This window comes from Marmota marmota, unplaced genomic scaffold (assembly GCF_001458135.2).
Source record: "Marmota marmota marmota unplaced genomic scaffold, marMar, whole genome shotgun sequence".
NCBI classification, from domain to species: Eukaryota; Metazoa; Chordata; class Mammalia; order Rodentia; family Sciuridae; genus Marmota; species Marmota marmota.
The window spans coordinates 1,909,902-1,929,206 of NW_026000020.1; the positions used below are offsets into that span (position 1 = coordinate 1,909,902).

General features: G+C 39.9%; 1 protein-coding gene across 5 annotated transcripts in view; it reads right to left on the reverse strand.

The window, feature by feature from the left end:
• St6gal2 (ST6 beta-galactoside alpha-2,6-sialyltransferase 2) overlaps positions 1 to 19,299 on the reverse strand; it is a 75,571-nt gene extending 56,272 nt beyond the window's left edge. For 2 of the 5 annotated variants that reach the window (XM_015499644.2, XM_048810251.1), the window contains exon 1: positions 18,968 to 19,213. The gene's annotated coding sequence lies outside the window, so the exon portion shown is untranslated. The other 3 variants (XM_048810254.1, XM_048810252.1, XM_048810253.1) reach the window with 3 other exon arrangements.
• Positions 19,300 to 19,305: the final 6 nt, after the last annotated feature.

Here is a 19,305-nt window from a genome sequence, read left to right on the forward strand (position 1 = left end):
TGCTAACCTTGAACTTGTGATCCTCCTGTCTCAGTCTCCCTAGTTGCTGAGATTACAGGCATGCACCACCATTCCGGGCAATGCTCAGAGTTTTAAGGGGTGAATTGTGGCCAACAAATAGCATGTGTATAGTACTGAAATATGCATAGTACTGAAATACGTATTTGTGCATAAGTCCTGTTAAGCAAAAGCTCCTCCTGTAGCGACAGCTGTACAGTTCTTAACAAAGGACAAGCACTCAATCCATAAAGGCGGCAATGATAAAACAAATTTATTGTACCTCTTCTCTATCACATCCTTATTACACTCATTGATGTATCTGGTTTCATTTTTACTTTAGGTGTTAACCTAGTTGGACGATTTCGGTGTGACAAAATTGATCATGTAACAATTTTGATCTATGTCAGACATCTGACACTCTCTCTTTAGACACGAAGAAACTGAGATACAGAGGGGACAAAAAATTGTGCACCGAGAGACATGGGGTTGGAATCCAGGCCTTGTATTTTTATAAAACGGCTCTGTTCTCCAAAACCTCTAAGGCAGTATGTTTTATTTGCTTACTCAATTGTTCAGACACTGACTCATTTCAAAAGAGATAATAAAATATATTTGTGACTTATAAAATGTTTTTTTGCAGCCTGTTCAATTCTAGAAGTGACATTTAATGACTCTGGCTTGCATTTGCATTAGGCTGCCTTATGACAATAGAACCATCATGTTTGAAGATTTGCTTCGTAGCAGAATTGATAGGAACTAACTTTTATTAAAGCCTTCCTAGGTACCAAGGGTAGTACTACATGGGCAATATAACCTTGCCTGTATTTAAACAGAACAGTTTACAAATTAGGTATTATTGTTGGTTCAGTTTTTCAGTGAGGATACAGGCTCCTTGAGGCTAAATACCACTGGATTGTCACTAGGGCCGAGCCCCAGGCATGTGACCTTAGCATCACCTACAATCCCACGCTCAGAAGGACCAGGCCGGCTTAATGTTGTCGTTCTAAAGTCTCAATGTTCCCAATAATATTGTCTTTGTCTTCGTGTTCTCAAAGCGAGGCTGGATGGGAGAGAATGAAGCGAACAAGAATGTGCACGTGCAGTGCAACGGTGCGTCCACTGAACCTTGCTGTGCATTCACCAACAGTGCCCGTGAGGCCCCTAGTGCACATGGAGGTCTGGTCTCGATGCATGGAGCTCAGCAAGACTGAAAACAAGTACAAGGTAATCAACCATGTTGCCCTTATGACAGGGGGTCCCTTTGCCCCGAGAGGCCATGCTTTCTGTTTAAAAAAAAAAAAAAAGCAAAAGCAGGGGCTGGGGATGAGCTCAGTTGGTAGAGTGCTTGCCTTGCATGCACAAGGCCCTGGGTTCAATCCCCTGCACCCCCCCCCCCCCAAAAAAAAAGCGGGGTAGGGGGCTCCATGAAAATTGACCAAGTATGCCCTCACAGACTTTCTTATTTCCCTATTTTAGCCAACTGCTGACGCTGGAAAGGATGCTATAGAAAAGCCCCGTCATACTCATTGGTAAACTGTGGGTAGGCACTTCATGGATCAAGAAGCGTAATTAAAAAAAAGAAAAAAGAAAAAAGAAAGAAAAGAAAGCCAGAAAAACCAACCAACCAACCAAACAAACAAACAAAAAACCAAATCAAAACAAAAAAAGACAGTCTCTCCACTGTTCTGGTAAGAAGGAAATACACATGTGCCAGCTGAGAGATAAGAACAGTGTAATTTCAGTGATTCTGAAAACTAGTTAAATGCTCTTTTATCTGCATTCAAAACTGGCATTATACAAGATAAAAATGAACGGTAAAATTCATAATAATAAAAATTTTAATTTTTCTTGACTTAGGACGTTAAAACACCATGACAAGGTGAGGGAGAGAAGGGAGGAGGGAAAGGAAGGGCAACACAATTTTAGTACATTTCAGTGCATGTTTTTTCTGCTTTCTGGAGAAAAATGACCCATTTTAATTTTGAACAACATTCCCTAGTATCTGGACTTATTTGAACTCAGGTTGACTCCAAAGCCATTTTGCTCTGTTATCAGTTCATTCAGCCTCTCACTGAAAGCAATAAGGCTCTTTAGTTTTGAAAACTTGGGTCATTAGTCCTCTGTTGACAATCCAGACATCTCATAATTCATTATTTATTCCCTTTGCCTTTCCTTTCTTTTCCCCCCTTCTTTTCTCTGAGTCATTTCAGCTATCCTTTCTCCATTCATTGAGCAGATATTTACTCTGTGCCAGGGATATCTAACTCTGTTAATCTATGGAACATTGTTAAGCCTACAATTTTAAATTCAAAGGTGACAAAAATCATTTCTAAGAATCTTAATCTAAGCAAAAAGATGACAGGTTTTATTTAACTTCAACGTCTTTCTGTTTTTTTCCCCCCTCATATTTAATTATTTAACTTCATGGCAGATCTAATCTTTTAGAGCACTGGGCTGGATAGGAAGGGGGGGACTAGCAAAGAGCTAAACCCACATCTAGTTTCAGAGAGCTTCCTCTGATGAGCACTGTACACAATACAAGGAGATTAAAATTCCATGTGCTTGAATCCCAGGAAGGGCCCAAAGTCAGGGAATTCCCATCCCTAAGCCTTTTATGATCTTTCTTCCTTAAGGTCCTCAAAACCACTGTCTGGTTTGTAATTACATCAACTGTGAGTTATTTCAGAGAAAAAGGCATTATATTTTATTGTTTGTAATCTAAGAGCAAAACAAACTAAAAAAAAAAACCTGTGTAGCTTTTCCTAAGGTTCCTTAAGCAAGAGCCCTCCCCCTCCCCCACCCAGCAAATTTGCTAAACATGTAGCCAATTCTATCTTCTTTAACTATTCTGTTGTATTCTAATAATAACAGTGACAAGTTCTACCTTTGAGCTCTGTCCAGGGATGCTGGTTGGCAGTTAAAAATACTATTTGTCACCAGGCATGGCAGTGTACACCCATAACTCCAGCAACTTGGGAGGCTGAGGCAGGAGGATCACAAGTTTGAGACAACTAACAACTTAGCCAGATCCTCAAAAATAAAAATACATTTTTTTAAATAACTGACAGACATATCTGAGTTTATTTAACCTCCAGTAGTGGGGAAAAATACTCTTTGTCAAAAAAAGAACCAAATAAATCATTCATTTTCATTTTACGTAGGAGAACCTGAAGCCCAGAATATGGCTCCTCCCACTACATATATAGAGGAAAAGGAAAAGAGTAACTCATCTGAGTCTATTGACTCCAGAGCCCCCATCTGTCCTCAAGACTGCCCTCTACAGTTACAAAATGCCTTCATATATTGTGCAGCTCAGTGACATATGGATTTCAGATTAAATGTCCAATTCTGACCTCTATTACACTGAAAATAAACTTTTCATAGGTCATAAATTTTTAGAACTGGCCATAATAAACTAAATATCTGTGTACAAGTCCCAAAGCAAAGATAACTGTCCTGAAAGCCTCTGGCAGCACTTCCGTAGGGCTGGCTGTTAATGCTGAAGTCCTGAGATGCTGTAGGAAAAAGACACGAGAAACAAACAAGAAATGGGATTGGAGGCCAGAAGTTGAAAAAAGCAGAGGAAAGAACCCAATATTTACAACAACAATAACAACACCCCCCCAATAAACAAAACATAAAACAAAATTAAAACAAAAACAAAAACAAAAAAACCCTATCCCAGAAACCTAGCATCCTTATGGACTTTGGGGCCTGACAGTTACAATAAGTCAACTTGTTTCTGTTCTTAGGAAGCAAATTTCCAACTCAAGAATGTATCTTTCTTGTATAACTTTCTGCTCCCACAGTGTTAACTGTGGCTGGAGATGTGTAATAAACAAACAAACAAACAACAACAAAAAAACCCCAAATACATGGGGAGGCAGCTGTTATGGTTTGGATATGAGGTGTTTCCCCAAAGTTCCAGTGTGAGACAATACAAGAATGTTTACAGGTGAAATGACTGGGTTAGGAGAGCAGTGACCTCCTCAGTGTGTAGATCCTCTGAGAGGGATTAACTGGGTGGTAACTGTAGGCTGGTAGGCTGTGGCTGCCTTTTGTCTATGGTGAATGGACCTCTCTCTCTTTCTGCTTCCTTGTTGTCACTCCTGAGCTCTTTCATCTGCCACACCCTTCTGCCCTGCTGTTCTGCCTCACTTCTGTGGATTGAGACTTCTGAAATCCTAAGCAGCAAGTAAAGTTTTCCTCCTCTAAAATTGTTCTTGTCAGGTCTTTTGGTCACAATGGCAAAAAAGCTGACTAAAACAGGAGCCATTGCTAGATTGTAAAACCCATAGATCAAGTTTCTTTTATTCAACAAGTTATCTATGGGAGGAATTTGCTAGCCATTGGGGAGACAGACACAAACTGGATAAACTCCCATATCTAAAGAACTTTGAAAGGGAGGGAGGTTGGAATTTGGGGCTGGTGACCAGAATGGTCACAAGTACAAGACATGGAGAGATAAGGAACCCAGAAAGGCTGGAAGAAGCTGCAGACAGTGGAATTCCCCATGCGGAGGGGAAGGGCACCTTCTGAATAGGTACAACCCACCAGGAAGGCAGGAAGTGGGATAAGGGTGTGGACCTCTGGCAGAGCCTGGCTTCCTCTATTCAAATCTTCAGAGAAAACCCCAACCCCAAGCTACAATGGTAATTTCCTGCTGCAAACACAAAACACATCTTGTCTCTTCCTTTCATCTCTTCTCCCCAGGAGCTCCAAATCTAATGCCCTTCGAAGTCAGAGACAACTGCTGCTGTCCTAGGAAGTCAGGAGACCTTCCAGAGGTTGAGATGGGCAGCTGAGGATCTCTGGGAGGGATTAACTGGGTGGTAACTGTAGGCTGGTGGGGTACACTCAACCCCACCCAGCTTTCCTGCCCTTTGAAAGGTCCTAAGAACAGTTTCAAAAGTATAGAAGCTCCCTCTTACTGCCTAGCTTTCTGGAAAGGAGGGGGCCTTCAAATCTCCGTAAGAACCTTCCAGATCAGGAAAGAATCCTGGGAGAGAAGGGCTTGTTTGCTTTTAAGCTGTTCTCATTAACTTGACTGAGAGCAAGGCTCCACACCTGGGAATGCAGGGCCAAGCATGAGGCTTAGGGTAGGTAGACAGCTCCCAGGGATCCTGTGAGCCCTCCCTCACACCTAAGCAGGACACCATGCCCTGCTCTCCAGCCTCACCCACTACAGACAGGAAGAGGCTCTTGACCTTTGAGCCTATGAGAGGTAATCTTTTATTTATTTATGCAGACTGTAAGGAGACCGCGCACTCTGCTGAGGTACTCTCCACATACATCAGGTACGGCCAGACTTCATAGGAATGCAGTCACCTGGGGGCCCTGCACTCTGCCACAGTTGGGACAGGAACTCCTCTGACCCAGAGATGAGATGTTTCCACCTTTGGTAAAGTGAGAGGCAAGATGCTTTGCGATGGATGGATGGCCCAGCAAGATGTCAGTCTTCCAAAGAGTAGGTCTTCTTCCCTCCAAATGAAGAAAGACCATCTTTTTTCCCGGTATGTAAACTGAATGGCTAATAGTCATTTCACGGAGAAGAGCCCAAATGTTGCAGTTTCCAGTTACCTCAGATATTCATGAAGTGTAAACAAGCAAACCCAGGACTTCTTGTTAGATCCATATTATTTATTACCAGTTTTCTAGGAAGCCACAAAATTTTTATTTACTTTCACGGCCTAGCAAATAAACCTTCTCAAGAAATCAAAAGCAGTTGGGGGAAAAAAAAAGCCACGTTTAGCCCCTCTCCCCAAAGTTTGGGATTCTTTTGAAACCACTTCCAATATCCAGTGATTATGGGTTTCCTGTGGAAAATGGGTTGATTTTAGCACGGGGTGAGGCCTTCCTGCCTGGCATCCATGTTCCGGAACACAGTCATAAGGAAGACTGTTCTAACCACATCCCGCTATCAGAAACCTTGTTAAGGACAACAACATAATTAAAAGTGCACAGAAACCAACTGGCAATGTAAACCCTATTAAGCTGGCTTAGCATGACTCATAAGGAAAATGAAAAGAGCTTGGGGGTGTGCAGAAGTCTGAGGTCATTAAGAAACACAAAATTTTCATGTTTTAATATATTACTCTAAATCACAGCAACACCCAGTGTTCTGGAACCCAACCAGGCTGCTGACAGGAGACAGACCAAATTTTCTTTCTTACAGAGAACAGCCTTTGGAGATTAGGCACAGCCAGGGTGGTGGTGGGGTCACCAGACCACAGAACTATCACACTGTGACAGTCGACATGACCACTGCTTAGCCAACACACAGGAGGTCATTAACATCCACTTGATAATGAACTTGATTCCAGATTATTTACTCAGGCAGAGAAGTCCACTTTGGATCTTCTCTCTTCCTTCCCAGGCAGCTCCTAGCACCCAGTGCATAGGTAAATGGAGCAGTGAAATGATTCATTCAAGGGCTCCAGGTACTTTTTCTTTGTTTTAAACTCCACTTCCTATGCTTTCATTAAATTCCTGCCATGTGTGATTTACCACTGACACAATCATTCAATGTCCCTAACTTTAACCAGTGGTGAGGTGGGTATTGCAACTCTAGTAAGGAACTTTAATTAACTGACATGTTCCAGGCATGCCCCCCAGTATTAACTTGACCTTTTGAGTAACTGCAAAATTTCAAACAACAAAACCAAATATACTGGGGATAAAACTCCATTTAGAACTCAAGAGGATGAGGAGTCCAGGAAGATCCTCTGAAAATATACAGAGTTCCATGTGAACTCTTAATGACACTTGTCTCTGTCCTCACAAGGTGCCCCTCACTTCTGCAACTGGCTTTGGTTGCGAGTATTGGCAGAATAAGGTCACATCCATGCTGACAGGGGACAGCATAGTGATCGGTTAGACTTAAAGACATCAGTCTCCCACCTGCAGCAGGGCTGAATTGAAATGGTGATCGCGGTCCTAAAACTGTAATTCTTCATGGACAGCTGACGTTGTATACCCTGGTCTAGATGTGCCTTTTCCAAAGTCTGACAGCTGTTCTTAGATGATACTTGGGCTGGTAGAATTAAAAAAAAAAAAAAAAACCCAGCCCAATAACAAAACACTGCTGAGCCCATTCTCTCTGAAGCTGCCTCATTATCTCACCAGGTGCTGAGACTGTATGTAGTTCTAATTGGTAGGATTTGATACTGCATTTGTGAATCTGAAACAATGTGCTTTTACAAATTCTCCACAGACAGATCCTACTCAATTTATATACTAATTATTTACCAATTACATATGTCCCTCAGTTCTGAAGGCTTTGCAAAGAGGCTCAACCCTATTTGTAATAATTATAAAAAGAAATGTGAATCTCAGGTTTTTCTCGGTGAGATTCACAAGTGTCACAAAAATTATTAGGTTGAATGGTTTAATGCTGATTTCCTGACATTGCTAGTAAATGTATTTCTCCAAAGTAATTAACTGCAATGCTCAGGCGTTAGATAAGATATGTAAGAATGGTCCTCCTGGGCAGTGCACCTTGTCCTTAAGATGTTCTATTTGTGGATCAACAGAATTTGGGGATCTATGTTTATGGGACTACTACCTGAAGAAAGGGGAAAACATTCCACCCACTCCCCCTTTTGAAAATCACATTTAGAGAGTGGACGTCTGTCATTTTAATCCAATAAGGCTTTTAGCTTCATTTATTCAACAAATGTGAAGCATGTGATGAATTCAGCAGTATGCCATGGGCTGAGTAGCTGAGCACACTGTCCTGGAGTTGCCTGCAGGAAACATGGTGAAGCAGGAGTGAGAGGGATGTGAAGTCCATTGAAAGAGTAGCAAGCAGAGCAAGACAATCATCGGAGGTACCTGTATAGAAGGGAAGGCTTGCTGGTAAAAACTAACAGGAACTGATGGGGGTTGGGGAATGGGACCATGAAATAGTCAGGTTCTTAACAATCTGGTCAGGGAGAGCCTGAAAGTGGATGTGACTTAAAGGACGGCAGGAAAGTGGAGCCCATGAGCCTAAACCAGGAGCACGGGAAGTTCTAAGTTACAGACTAGGTCCTGCCTGCCCCAGGGGAAGACCTGGGCTTTTCTAAGGAGAATGTCACATGTTGGAGCTCAGGATTTGGAAAGATAACTATTTTCTTTCTTAAATTGTGGCGCTGGGCAGGTGCTCTACCGCTGAGCTACATCTCCAGCCCTGGAAACTGACTTCTTGCCAAAACAGAGGACAATGGATGTGCAGAGAGGAGGGCAAGAGTTCCTAGTGATCAGTCGCAAAAAGGAAAAGAACCAGGGAAGGAAAAGAGGGAAGGGAAAATGAAAATACTGCGGAGTGACATTGGCCAGGTTATATTGTTATACTGTGTGCACGTATGAATATGTAACAACAAATCTCACTGCTATGTACAACTATAATGCACCAATGAAAAATGGTAAAAATGGCAAAAAATAGATAAAATACATGAAATGCTTAAGTACAAAAATATGATAAAAGTTTAAGGAGACAGAAATGCTAATTACTTGGTTTGATCATGACACACTGTATACACATATCGGATTATCGCACTGTACCTAATAAACATGTAGAATTAAAAATAGATTTTTTTAAAGCTGGGTGGGGGACAAATGTAAAATAAATTCCTAATATAAAATGTTCCTTTTGTTACATACCATGCAGAACTTTCGCTCTGGACGTTGTAAATGTCAAGGTCTCCATGAGGGAGGAGACTCTGGACAAGCACATGCATCCTAAGCACATATTTCCAAGCCACTTAGATAGCATTTGCCAAGGGCACACTACAGGAAAGCTGGTATTGGCAGCAGCAGGTAGCAGATACAGATTCCTCTTCAGAGGACAGAAGCAGAACCCTAGAACCTCAATGCACGTCAGTTTTGGCTGCCAAACAGGCTGCTCCGCACCAAATGGTACTATTTGCATCTGGCTTTTGATGTAAGTCAACTTCTCTGGCTTTAGGAAAAATCCTGAATTTATGCAATCTAATCTGAGCACAGCTGAGCTTTATTAAGGAATCTGCCTTTTATTCCTTTTGCTTCTTAAATTATGTTCTCATATTTTGTTCTTTTTTCTTCCCACCAAATTTTAAGATGATCTGATAAGATTTTCTAATTTAAGATTTTCTACTTTTTCTTTATATCCCTTTGAACTTTGAATTTTCAGTAGAGTGGAAACAGCTCTCAAAGTGGGTCCACACACAAGTGTAAGTTAGGTAACTGATGGGGTATGGGAGAGGCCTGGACTAGGTTTCTAGATTTTCACTTATTAATCCACATTGGAATGTAGAATTTCTCTATGAGAATAAAAGTACGAAGGAATCGTATTATAAACATGACTTTAATCTTCTGCATCATGCTGAGTTTTTTTTATGAACTAGTTCCTCTACATCCCTAAGACAAGCTAACAATATTACATAAAATAACTACTAGAACTATCCATCTATCAGTGTCTACTTGCAATATTAAATTATTTCAAATTCATAATTCAGTGGCTACAAGTTGCCAAATGAAATTAATTCAATTAGTAAAGAAAATTTCATCTTTTTTGGTGTTTTTTTCCATTTTGGTCAAGTATGTATTCAAGATTTAGAGTATAATCTGCTAACTTTTAAAAAATTTTTAAATTTACTTTTGATCTTGTGGTTGTAGTCAATGGGAGAAAGACCTATAGTGAACTCAGTGAATGACAACAATAACTAAGCTTTTGTGTTATTAATAAGTCTAGGGTTGTTGATATATAGCATGTACATTTCAATGATGAATAAACACTGAACCTTTTGACTTTTAACAGTACAGCCAATACTTTCATTCCTGGTTAACTCTGCCTGAATTCTAGAAAAATATGCTAAATAATTTAAGGTACTTTGTTTAAACTTTAACCAAAGGACACAAAGGTAATTTTTTCTGTCAGAAATCAAGATAGTGGTTAACTTTTGGGGACAGCGATCAGAGAAGTGTACAGGATGACATAAACGATGCACATAACATTGATTTCTTGATGTGGTACAGAGGTATATCTGGTTTATGAAAATTCATCATAAACCATCTTAGTGCATCTTTATTCCCTATGCACTAAGATCTGAGGAAAGCTGGTATTGGCAAAGGATTTAATAGTTTTCCCACGTAGCAATCCTTTGGTTGAGGTACAGAGTTGAAAACAAGATAAGTATCAGCCTTCCATGTTCACAGGTTCCACATTGACAGATTCAGTCAATCACAGATCAAAAACACCCATTCCCCCAAATCACATGTACTAAGCATGTCTAGACTATTTTCCTGTCATCAAGAATTTGCACAGTGTTTACACTGTACTAGGTATAAGTAACTTAGAGATGCTTTAAAGTGTACAGGAGGCTGGGTGCAGTCCTATGCAAACACTAGGACATTTTATGTAAAGCACTTGAGCAAAGGATTCTGGTACCTACTGAGGTCTTAGAACCAATCCTATGGATGCATGGAGATGATTGCAACTGCACCCTGATCAGAATAAACCTGAGCCTCGGAGAGAGCAGGTGCCCTGGCTTCCTTCTTACTCATGTTGGTATAAGAAGTACATCACTGACACAGACATGCAGAGAGAGAATGGGGGAGAGTTTGTGTCCAAAGGGCCTCTTTGGAGGAAAACAAAAGAATGCTAAGTAGGAAGAGCATGAGGATGATTTGCTTCTATGTATTCTTTTCTTTTCCCAAATTCCATTTGACATCATCCATTTCTGGTTTGAGGACCTCCAGGGAACAGCATCACATGGGTCAGTTTTTTCTGACTAGTATACCATCTTTGGACATTTTAGAGTATCTTCTCCTGGCCTGTTGGATCTGTCAGCTGGGGACATGATTAAGTTTGCTTCTTCATGTTCTTCTGAGATTTTCAAAGTTGGTATTGGGGCACTGTTATACTTCAAAATTTTTTACTTCAGACGCTGATGAAATCTGACCCGCGAGCATAGATGGAACAGACAAGAATACTGATACATGAAGGTAAATGTGGATAAATATTTTATATTCATATATATATATATATATATATATATATATATATATATATATATACACATACACACACACATACATATATGTATATATTACATATAATACACACACAGAGACACTTTTTATGCAGTCAGATCTCAGTGTCTGCACATTCTGTATCTATAATCAACCAAGCACAGATGGAAAATATTTGAAAAAAAACTACATCTATATTGAATATGTAAAGACTTTTTCTTGTCTTTATTCCCTAAATAATATAGTGTAAGACCTATTTACATAGCATTTACATCATATTAGGTATTCTAAGTCATCCAGAGATGACTTAAAATACACAGGAGGATGTGCATAGGTGAAATGCAAACACTATGCCATTTGACATAAGGGACTTGAGCCTCTGCCGATTCTGCTAACAGTGAGGTAGGGTGCTATCCTGAAACCAGCCCCCTACCCCCACAAACTGAATGATAGGATGGTCTGTGAGCTCCAGACCCATCTTGTTCAATGACAAGGTATTCAAGCACCTGGATGTTCTCTGAAAAAAAGGATTAATTTAGAAACTACAAAGTATAAACAAGAGGAGTATTTAGATACTTTATTGCAATGTCAATCTTTATTTTCTATTTAATAAAAAAAACTGACAGCAAGAAAACAAAGATGCACATGACATTTTTTTTGTTGATATACTGTTCTATACCTACCTCTGAACCCATACACAACTTGAATTGCTACTTGGGAGGAAAAAATATGTGGATTCACAGGAAATACATGCGCTGGGAAGCAAATTAATCAGTGTAAGTATGCCTTCCAATTCAGCAAGGAATGAAGGTACAAATGGCCTTGCATCAAGTTCCTGCTAGCAGAGACCTGGAGGGTAGCACCCTGGCACCTGGCTGCATCACATTAAACATTCAGGGGATGCTGCTCAGGCACCACATGAATGTAGTAATTCCCAAACCAAATGTATAAGCCATTCGCAGGGTCACTTTATGTTTCAGCATTATAAACTCACCTATCATTGTCCACACTAAGTACAGGACAGATCCAATTTGGGCCACTGAGAGAAGAACTCACATGGAGACTTGGGGTAGTTTGAGTTAGTTTAGGTTTCACAGGAAAACATGCACATCATGCACTTGATTAAACTCCTGGAGTCCACAGGCAAATTGGGTTATGTATCCCAACTACGAAGATTCCTTGATGTAGGATTCTTGCGACTGCTCCTTAAGAGGCATATTATATAATACAGCCTAAAGCTTTTCTTGTACACACTTCTGGTTTTCCACCTAATACTGCAGTTAACAGTCATGAGGTGGTATTGGAGGAAATTCCAAACCAACAAAACAAATTTGAGTTTTCTGTGTATGTACCCAAAGTGATACGTGGGGTATTACTAGGGTATGATTATAATACAGTCTATGGTACAAAGAGTAGAATGAAGAAAATATAAAAATGTTTGGGTTTAACTTAGGGAAGCAGTCATGTTATTTTCAAGCATACCTTATAGACATTTTTCTATACAAAAAATAAATTTTTGAAACTTTGCCACCTCAAATAATTAATGAAGTAACCAATCCATTCAATGGCACCCCCCAATGTTGTTATATTGAGTACTGCTCCCTCTTGGTTTTCAAAAAGGAGTGGCTCTAGGACCCCCATGGATAAAAAAAATTCTTGGTTGCTTAGTTAGGTTGCTTATATAAAATAGCATAATATTTGCATAGAAACTTGGCACATCCTTTAAACCAACTCTAGATTATCTATCATACCTAATACATTGTAATTTCTATGTAAAGAGTTGTTATAGTTTATTGTTTAGGAAATGGTGATGAGAAAAAAAGAGTGTACATGATCAGTAAGGACGCAACTATTTTCAAATATTTCCATTCCCCAGTTGATTGAATCCGTGGGTGCGGAACCTGCAGATACCAGAGGCTGACTGTGTTAAATCAGGCAAATTACTTAATTAGTTCAACTCTTCCATCAACTAATTGTGAATGTTGATGGAAAGAATTCTTTTTTTATTTGTTTGTTTTTAACTAAACTATGATTTAAGGTAGGGAGGGGGAACTGCCCTTTGAAAAACTGAAATTATAGACCTATGTACAGATTATATACATATTATATACACATTGTGTTAACATGTTTTTTTAAAATGCTGCACTTATCCGGTCGCCATTTACTCCTATATTACTACACTAAAAAATTACTTTGAGAATTACAGAGTTTAGTATTTTCAAAAAGTAAAATTCGTGGGCTTACTGTTTGACTTCTTTAAACTATTATCTACGGAGATTAGAAGACACTATGATTCAGGGCAAATTCAAATAGTAATCTGTTCTTCAGGAGACAGGCTGAATCACCTCAGCCCTGGTCCAGCCCCCTGGATACCCTATCAGCCTCTCTCAGGAGTTAGTCTCAGCATTTAAAAACATTCTTGTAGCCAGGTGCAGAGGCACAGGCCTATAATCCCAGTGACTGGGGAGGCCCATGCAGGAGTTCAAGGAGTTCAAGGTCAGACTCAGCAACTTAGTGAGGCTCTAAGCAACTTAGTGTGACACTGTCTCAAAATAAAATCTGAAAAGGGCTGGGGATATGGTTCAGTGGAAAAGTGCCCCTGGGTTGAATCCCCAGTAACAAAAAACAGACTTACAACAACAACAACAAAATTTGTATACTACCAAAGGTCCCTGAAGATGCCATTTGTTATTAAGAACATTTATAAATATGCAGGCTCATACATATATGTTCACATAAATAAAATAATTGTTTTTCCATTTATGTCCTGTTTATAAGAAAGTAGGAGTTAAGTTTAAACCCTAAATATTTTTGTTAACGTCCCACAAGCCACACAGAATACGGAGCATGCAATTTTTTTTGAGAGATAAGTAATATAGGCTCGGTACCCATGCCTGAAATCTCAGGTACTCCAGAGGTTAAGTTAGGAGGATCGCTAATTCAAGGCCAGTCTCATCAATTTAATGAGACCTGCCTTAAGATAAGAAAAGAAAAGGGTTAGGGATGTAGCTCAGTGATAAAACATCCCTGGGTTCTATTCCTAGTATTGCAGAGAAAAAAAAAAAAGGTAAATCATAAAAGAAAAAGAATGTTCTCTCAGTGAGAAGGACTGTGCTCTAGGCCTGATTTTGTTACTCAACAGCTACGCATCCCAACCATTAATGCTCAAGTATCTTAATTCAAGTTCTCACTCCTAATTGCTAATGCAAAAAACACATTAATGGATGGAATTATTGTTCCCCTACTTCTGAATATGTGTAAGTGTTCATGTATATCTTTTTAAGGACAGTCCTTTTACATATGGAGATTTTAAATGGAATATATTTTTGCCAGTTTGGAAATATAATTTACACAGCACAATCTTTCTTCCAATAGTAAAAGTGAATTAATTCACTTAATCATATATTAACGGGTCCATTTTGTAATTGGATTAACAGAATTTAACAAATCCTATATTAACTGTACTTTTTTTCTACCTATTTGTGGTCAGAGGCACAAATACAGGTTTTTTTTTTAAGCCCACAATATCATTCTTACATTTCAGAAAAGTCATCACTGTGCTTTCAAGGAAGCTACTTTTCAAATTTATTTCTGAATAATGAAAGTTATTGGATTATCGAAGAGATTTACCCTTCCCCAAATTTAATTTAAAGCTAAGTCATTTTAGAAACCACAACAATTACCCACTTACAAGAACTTCTATTTGAAAATTTTGTATAATTCGAACACAGAAAACCAATTGTTTGAAATTTAATAAAGCATTAACCTTTCAGGCTCAAATACTAGAAGCAGCACAGAATAGAACTTAATGTGTGAATTATAAACTTCTGAAAACAGAGACTTATAATCAAGATTGCAGAATTTTTCTTTACAGTGTATTCTCTAATGCTTTAGCCAACATATTTCTAAATGTCCCAGAAGACAACTTTCTGAGTTTTCTCTCTCTTCACCAATCTAATAGCTCAAAGTGGATGGATAATTTGCACAAATCCAAGCCTAAATTTTTCCTTGGAATTTTCACCTGATACGACACCTTTCATATGAGTCAGAATTTCATTCTAATACTGAGTGAATGAATATTCCAAATTTCCTAGCCCATATTTTAACTTGCAGTTCAAGCTATTTTCTGCTTGCAGATGAACATGTGCCATCAGTACATACAGGTTCCCCTGCCTGCACCTTCTTTTGGGCACAATCTTCTCCACCCAGCAAGCTCAGCCATGGTTTAAAACATGAAATGAAAGCTCTCAGTCATGGCCAGTCTCTGGGTATAACATAATGAAAGGAGGGGTTGTTTCCTGTTCCCCTGTGGAATGGATCTCCATCTAACGGCATGCACTCTGGACATCAGACCCAGGTCCAAATCCCTGCTCTGCGAAGGCACTTCACCTTCTCAAAGCTCAGCCTTTTCACCTGTAAAATGGGGATAATAATACTTCCCCTGGTGGTAGCTAAAGCATATCTAGATAATTTATGCAAAGCAAATAGCAGGGTGTGGTGCATAAAATGTGAAAATCAGTTGTTATTATTATTCTTTGAATTACAACCCTCTCCTGGGGCTGCAGGGAAATTAGCTTTTAAGTGCACCAGAACATACAATTATCAATATTAAGGAATCTCTACACCAGAAGTCACCTTGGAGATTTAATCTAGGCCTTCTTTTTACAGTACTGGAAACTGAACTCTAGTTGAGTCCCAGACTTCCTCCAGGGCAGGTCACTGCAGGGGCAAAAGCTTTCTTTACCACTTTATTCTTTAAGTGCAAAACTGAAAACCCAGCCCTCATACCCTTCTAGCTTTTTAGAGGCATGAGTGCCTTGAATTCGGACTTCTTTCCTAAAGAGGACCACAGGGGGCAGCAGAGGCCAGGAGGGCAGACAAAGAACAGTTGTGCGGAGATAGAACTTCCCCAGATTGGGCAGCAGCCCACTAATATCATTTTTGTCCACAAAGCAATTCCTCCCCCAAACCAGGAAGTATCCCAGACCATGGGACAGCACAGAACCTGCAGGATGACAGCATTAACCCAGGGCTAGGACTGATTGATACTGGTGCTGGACCAGATCACCAGCTCCTACAAAACCTTAGGACTGCCCAGTTCATACCTCATGACTTTAAATGCATTTTACATCTGGACAAGATAGGTTCCAAGTATATATTCTGAACTGCAATGTTATCTATCAATTCAAGGGGTTGCTGGGAATTTCAGATCAGCATATATTTCAGATTTGGTAAAAGGCATAATAAATCTATTTTCCCTAACGCCTCTGTCTTTGCACTGTGTACTTCATGATGTTTACAAACAAATCTCTCCAAAATAGTAAGGAGGTCTTTCAGAAAAATGGCAGCTATATTCAATGGAAAGTGTGATAATCTGCTAACAGCAGTTGGTCATCATCCACAACCCATTCAGTCACAGGCATTAACATCAACAGTTGGTTTTTAAGAATGTTGAAAATTTCTACATAACATGCACCTGCAATTGCCTGATTCCAAAATTAGTATCTGATTCAATGTAATTATTTCTTTTATACTCATTTGTGAATTTCATACGATAGATCTCTATAAACGGATACGCTTTAAGCTTTCGATGCTTAAAAAATCAAAACTGAACATACACCTACCGTGAGGTCACTATCTGTTTCCATTAGATGTTTTAAGCAAGGAATAAAACATTTAATTTAAGCAATTAAATTTTAAGATCATATTACAGAATATTCAGGAGGAGGAAAAACAATTGATCTGGAATAACACAATACAGTATACTTAAGGAGAAAATGCAGTTTCTAAATGACTGTTCCTATTATCATGCACACAATATTTTTTATTCCGAGTATCATGAATGAGACAGCCAATTTGTAAATTAATTAAGTTTCCCAGAGGACAAATATCTCTAAGTTTTTCTTTCGAGATTTATTTACCTCAGCAGAAGCTGCAGAAGCCTAGGAATGAGTTTGTCATTTTAGAGAAGATTTAAGCACTTGAAAAATGCTTGAATAAATTCTAGACCTAGAGGAGAAAAATAAGCAGTTGATCAGAGACACACATGTCAATCATCTCACAAAGAGAAGACTCTCAGAAAGGGGGCAGGGAGGGATTAAAAGCTCTAGAAACAAGCATGTACAGGAATTTCTCAGCAGCCCCTTCACTACTTAACCAATCTTGCTGTTGCTGGTTAGACTGGCAACAACTCAAAAGACTCAACTTTGTTTCGCCCCACAGTGAACTCTTTTCCTCTTAATTATCCTCATCAGAAACTTACCACAAATGATTGCCCTTTTCTGCATAATAAATCATTCACACATTTTTAAATAGTAAGCATCTTAAACTAAGTCCTCTAGTCTAAATATCTTCAGTTCTTTACCTTTACTTCCTAGATTGCAACAAATTCTGCTCTTTCCTCTGAACTCTCCACCAGTCCCCAAATGCACTCTAAATTGTGGAGCACAGAACTAAGCTCTAACTAAGGGGTGAGGCTCTATCAAAATAGCTACAAGAGATTTGGCTTAAAACTCCAGAAGCTTCATTGCACCAAGCAAAACACAAAATGCTACAATTTCGATCCATTGCAAAGTAAGAATTGGATCAAGAATTCTTTCATGACTGTGTTTTTTCTAATCTCGTGAAATTCAAAACAAGTCATTTATTAAAGTTTTTTTTTCCCCCTCCATTTTGGCCACAGTATCCAAATTGCCATAGCCAGTGGGTTTTCTAGTGCATTAGTACAAAATGCATGACTTTAAGTGCTGTGAAAAATTTGGTTGTCAATTTTACAGAAAAATGATGGTGGAAGGGGAGTGGGTAAAAAGAGGTTCATGGCCACACATCATTTTTCCTTTGAAAAGAGATGTTAGGACTAAACTGGAAAGGGGATGATACTTCCTTTTATTTTAGTTCTTTCTTAGTCATACATTATATTTCAAAATGGTAAAAAAAAAGTTTATTACAATTTCTGAAATATTAATAATCAAACAACATACATGAGGCTTTTAAAACGTGCTTTAGAAAGTAAGTACTGTAGACAAAAATGTATTGCAAGCCTGCCAGTGATTCCCCCACCCGGGAAGGCATTTTGCGTGAAGGACCACCATGCCCCTTCTCGGTTGGAACGTCCAGTGGTCTAGGAGACAAAGATTTCAATCAAGTATGATTTACTTCTCGCTAAATTTTCAGCATGACCAATAAATATAGGTTTACAAAAATTCAGCTAGGCTTTATTCCCTCACCCTCCAAAGTGCTTCTCAGATTATAAAACAGCTTTGGAAGTTCTGCCCCACAAAGCAAATATGGTACTAGGAAGGGAGACCTGGAAGGCAATCACAAAAAAAGTCTCATTTAAATTCCTGGAAAGCACAGCTTCTCCAAACACAGCTATTCAATTCTCTTTGGAAAGCATCTCTTGCTTTGACTTCACTCAATCCCCCAGCACCAGCGTGGTCAAATCCAAAAGAGATGGATGTCACATTCCGTACTCAAAAGAATGCATCAAATATCTACTCTGTGCACGGGTGGAAAGTAAAACAATCCCAAAGCAGAGTTTTCCACTTGCCAAGTATATAAGAATTAAGACTCGGCTTTTTTGGATATTCTCAAGATCCCGTCTGCTCCTAAACATCGTAGCTACAGAGAACAAGAAATCAACAGAACACACTTTAAGCTTTAAGAGTGCAGTTTTGCTTGGGGGTGGGCTAGAGAAAGACAACAAAAATCTTCACTCCCTTCCAGAACCAAATAAAATACCGTTAGTGAGCTACAGGGGCAAACTGTGTCCGTGCGTTCCCAAAGCGCAAACCCTCCACTTAACTCACCCTCTCCCGAATGTCCTGCTTCTCCCCAAACCACCCTCAACGGTTCGCACACACAGGTCTGTCTTCTTGCCGACGAAGTCTAACTCCGTGCTGAATAGCGCACTCGCTGCAGCCACACCAGGAAAGACGTAACCGAGAGCCCGATCCCCACGCAGTCCCTCACTAACCTTCTCCCCACGCCGCGCCTCCACACCTCGGCGCTCCCGGAGAAGCGCGATGCTGAAGTCGGAGACGCGCGTCTCACATTTTATTCCCCGGCCGCCGCTCGGGCGCGCGCGCCATGCGCTCCCACATTCACACGGACGCCCTATGGAGCGCGGACCCAGGGCGCCCACGGAACTTGAAGGCTGCGGGCGACTAGTGCGCGGCTCCGATCCTTTTGCTGGCGCTGCCCCCGCCACCTCCTCCTGCCACCCAGGGGCTCACAGCGACCCTGCACTCACGTCCCGGGCGGCCTGCGGGATCACCTTTCCCGGCCAGCGCTGCTCTGTGGAGGCAGCAGCTT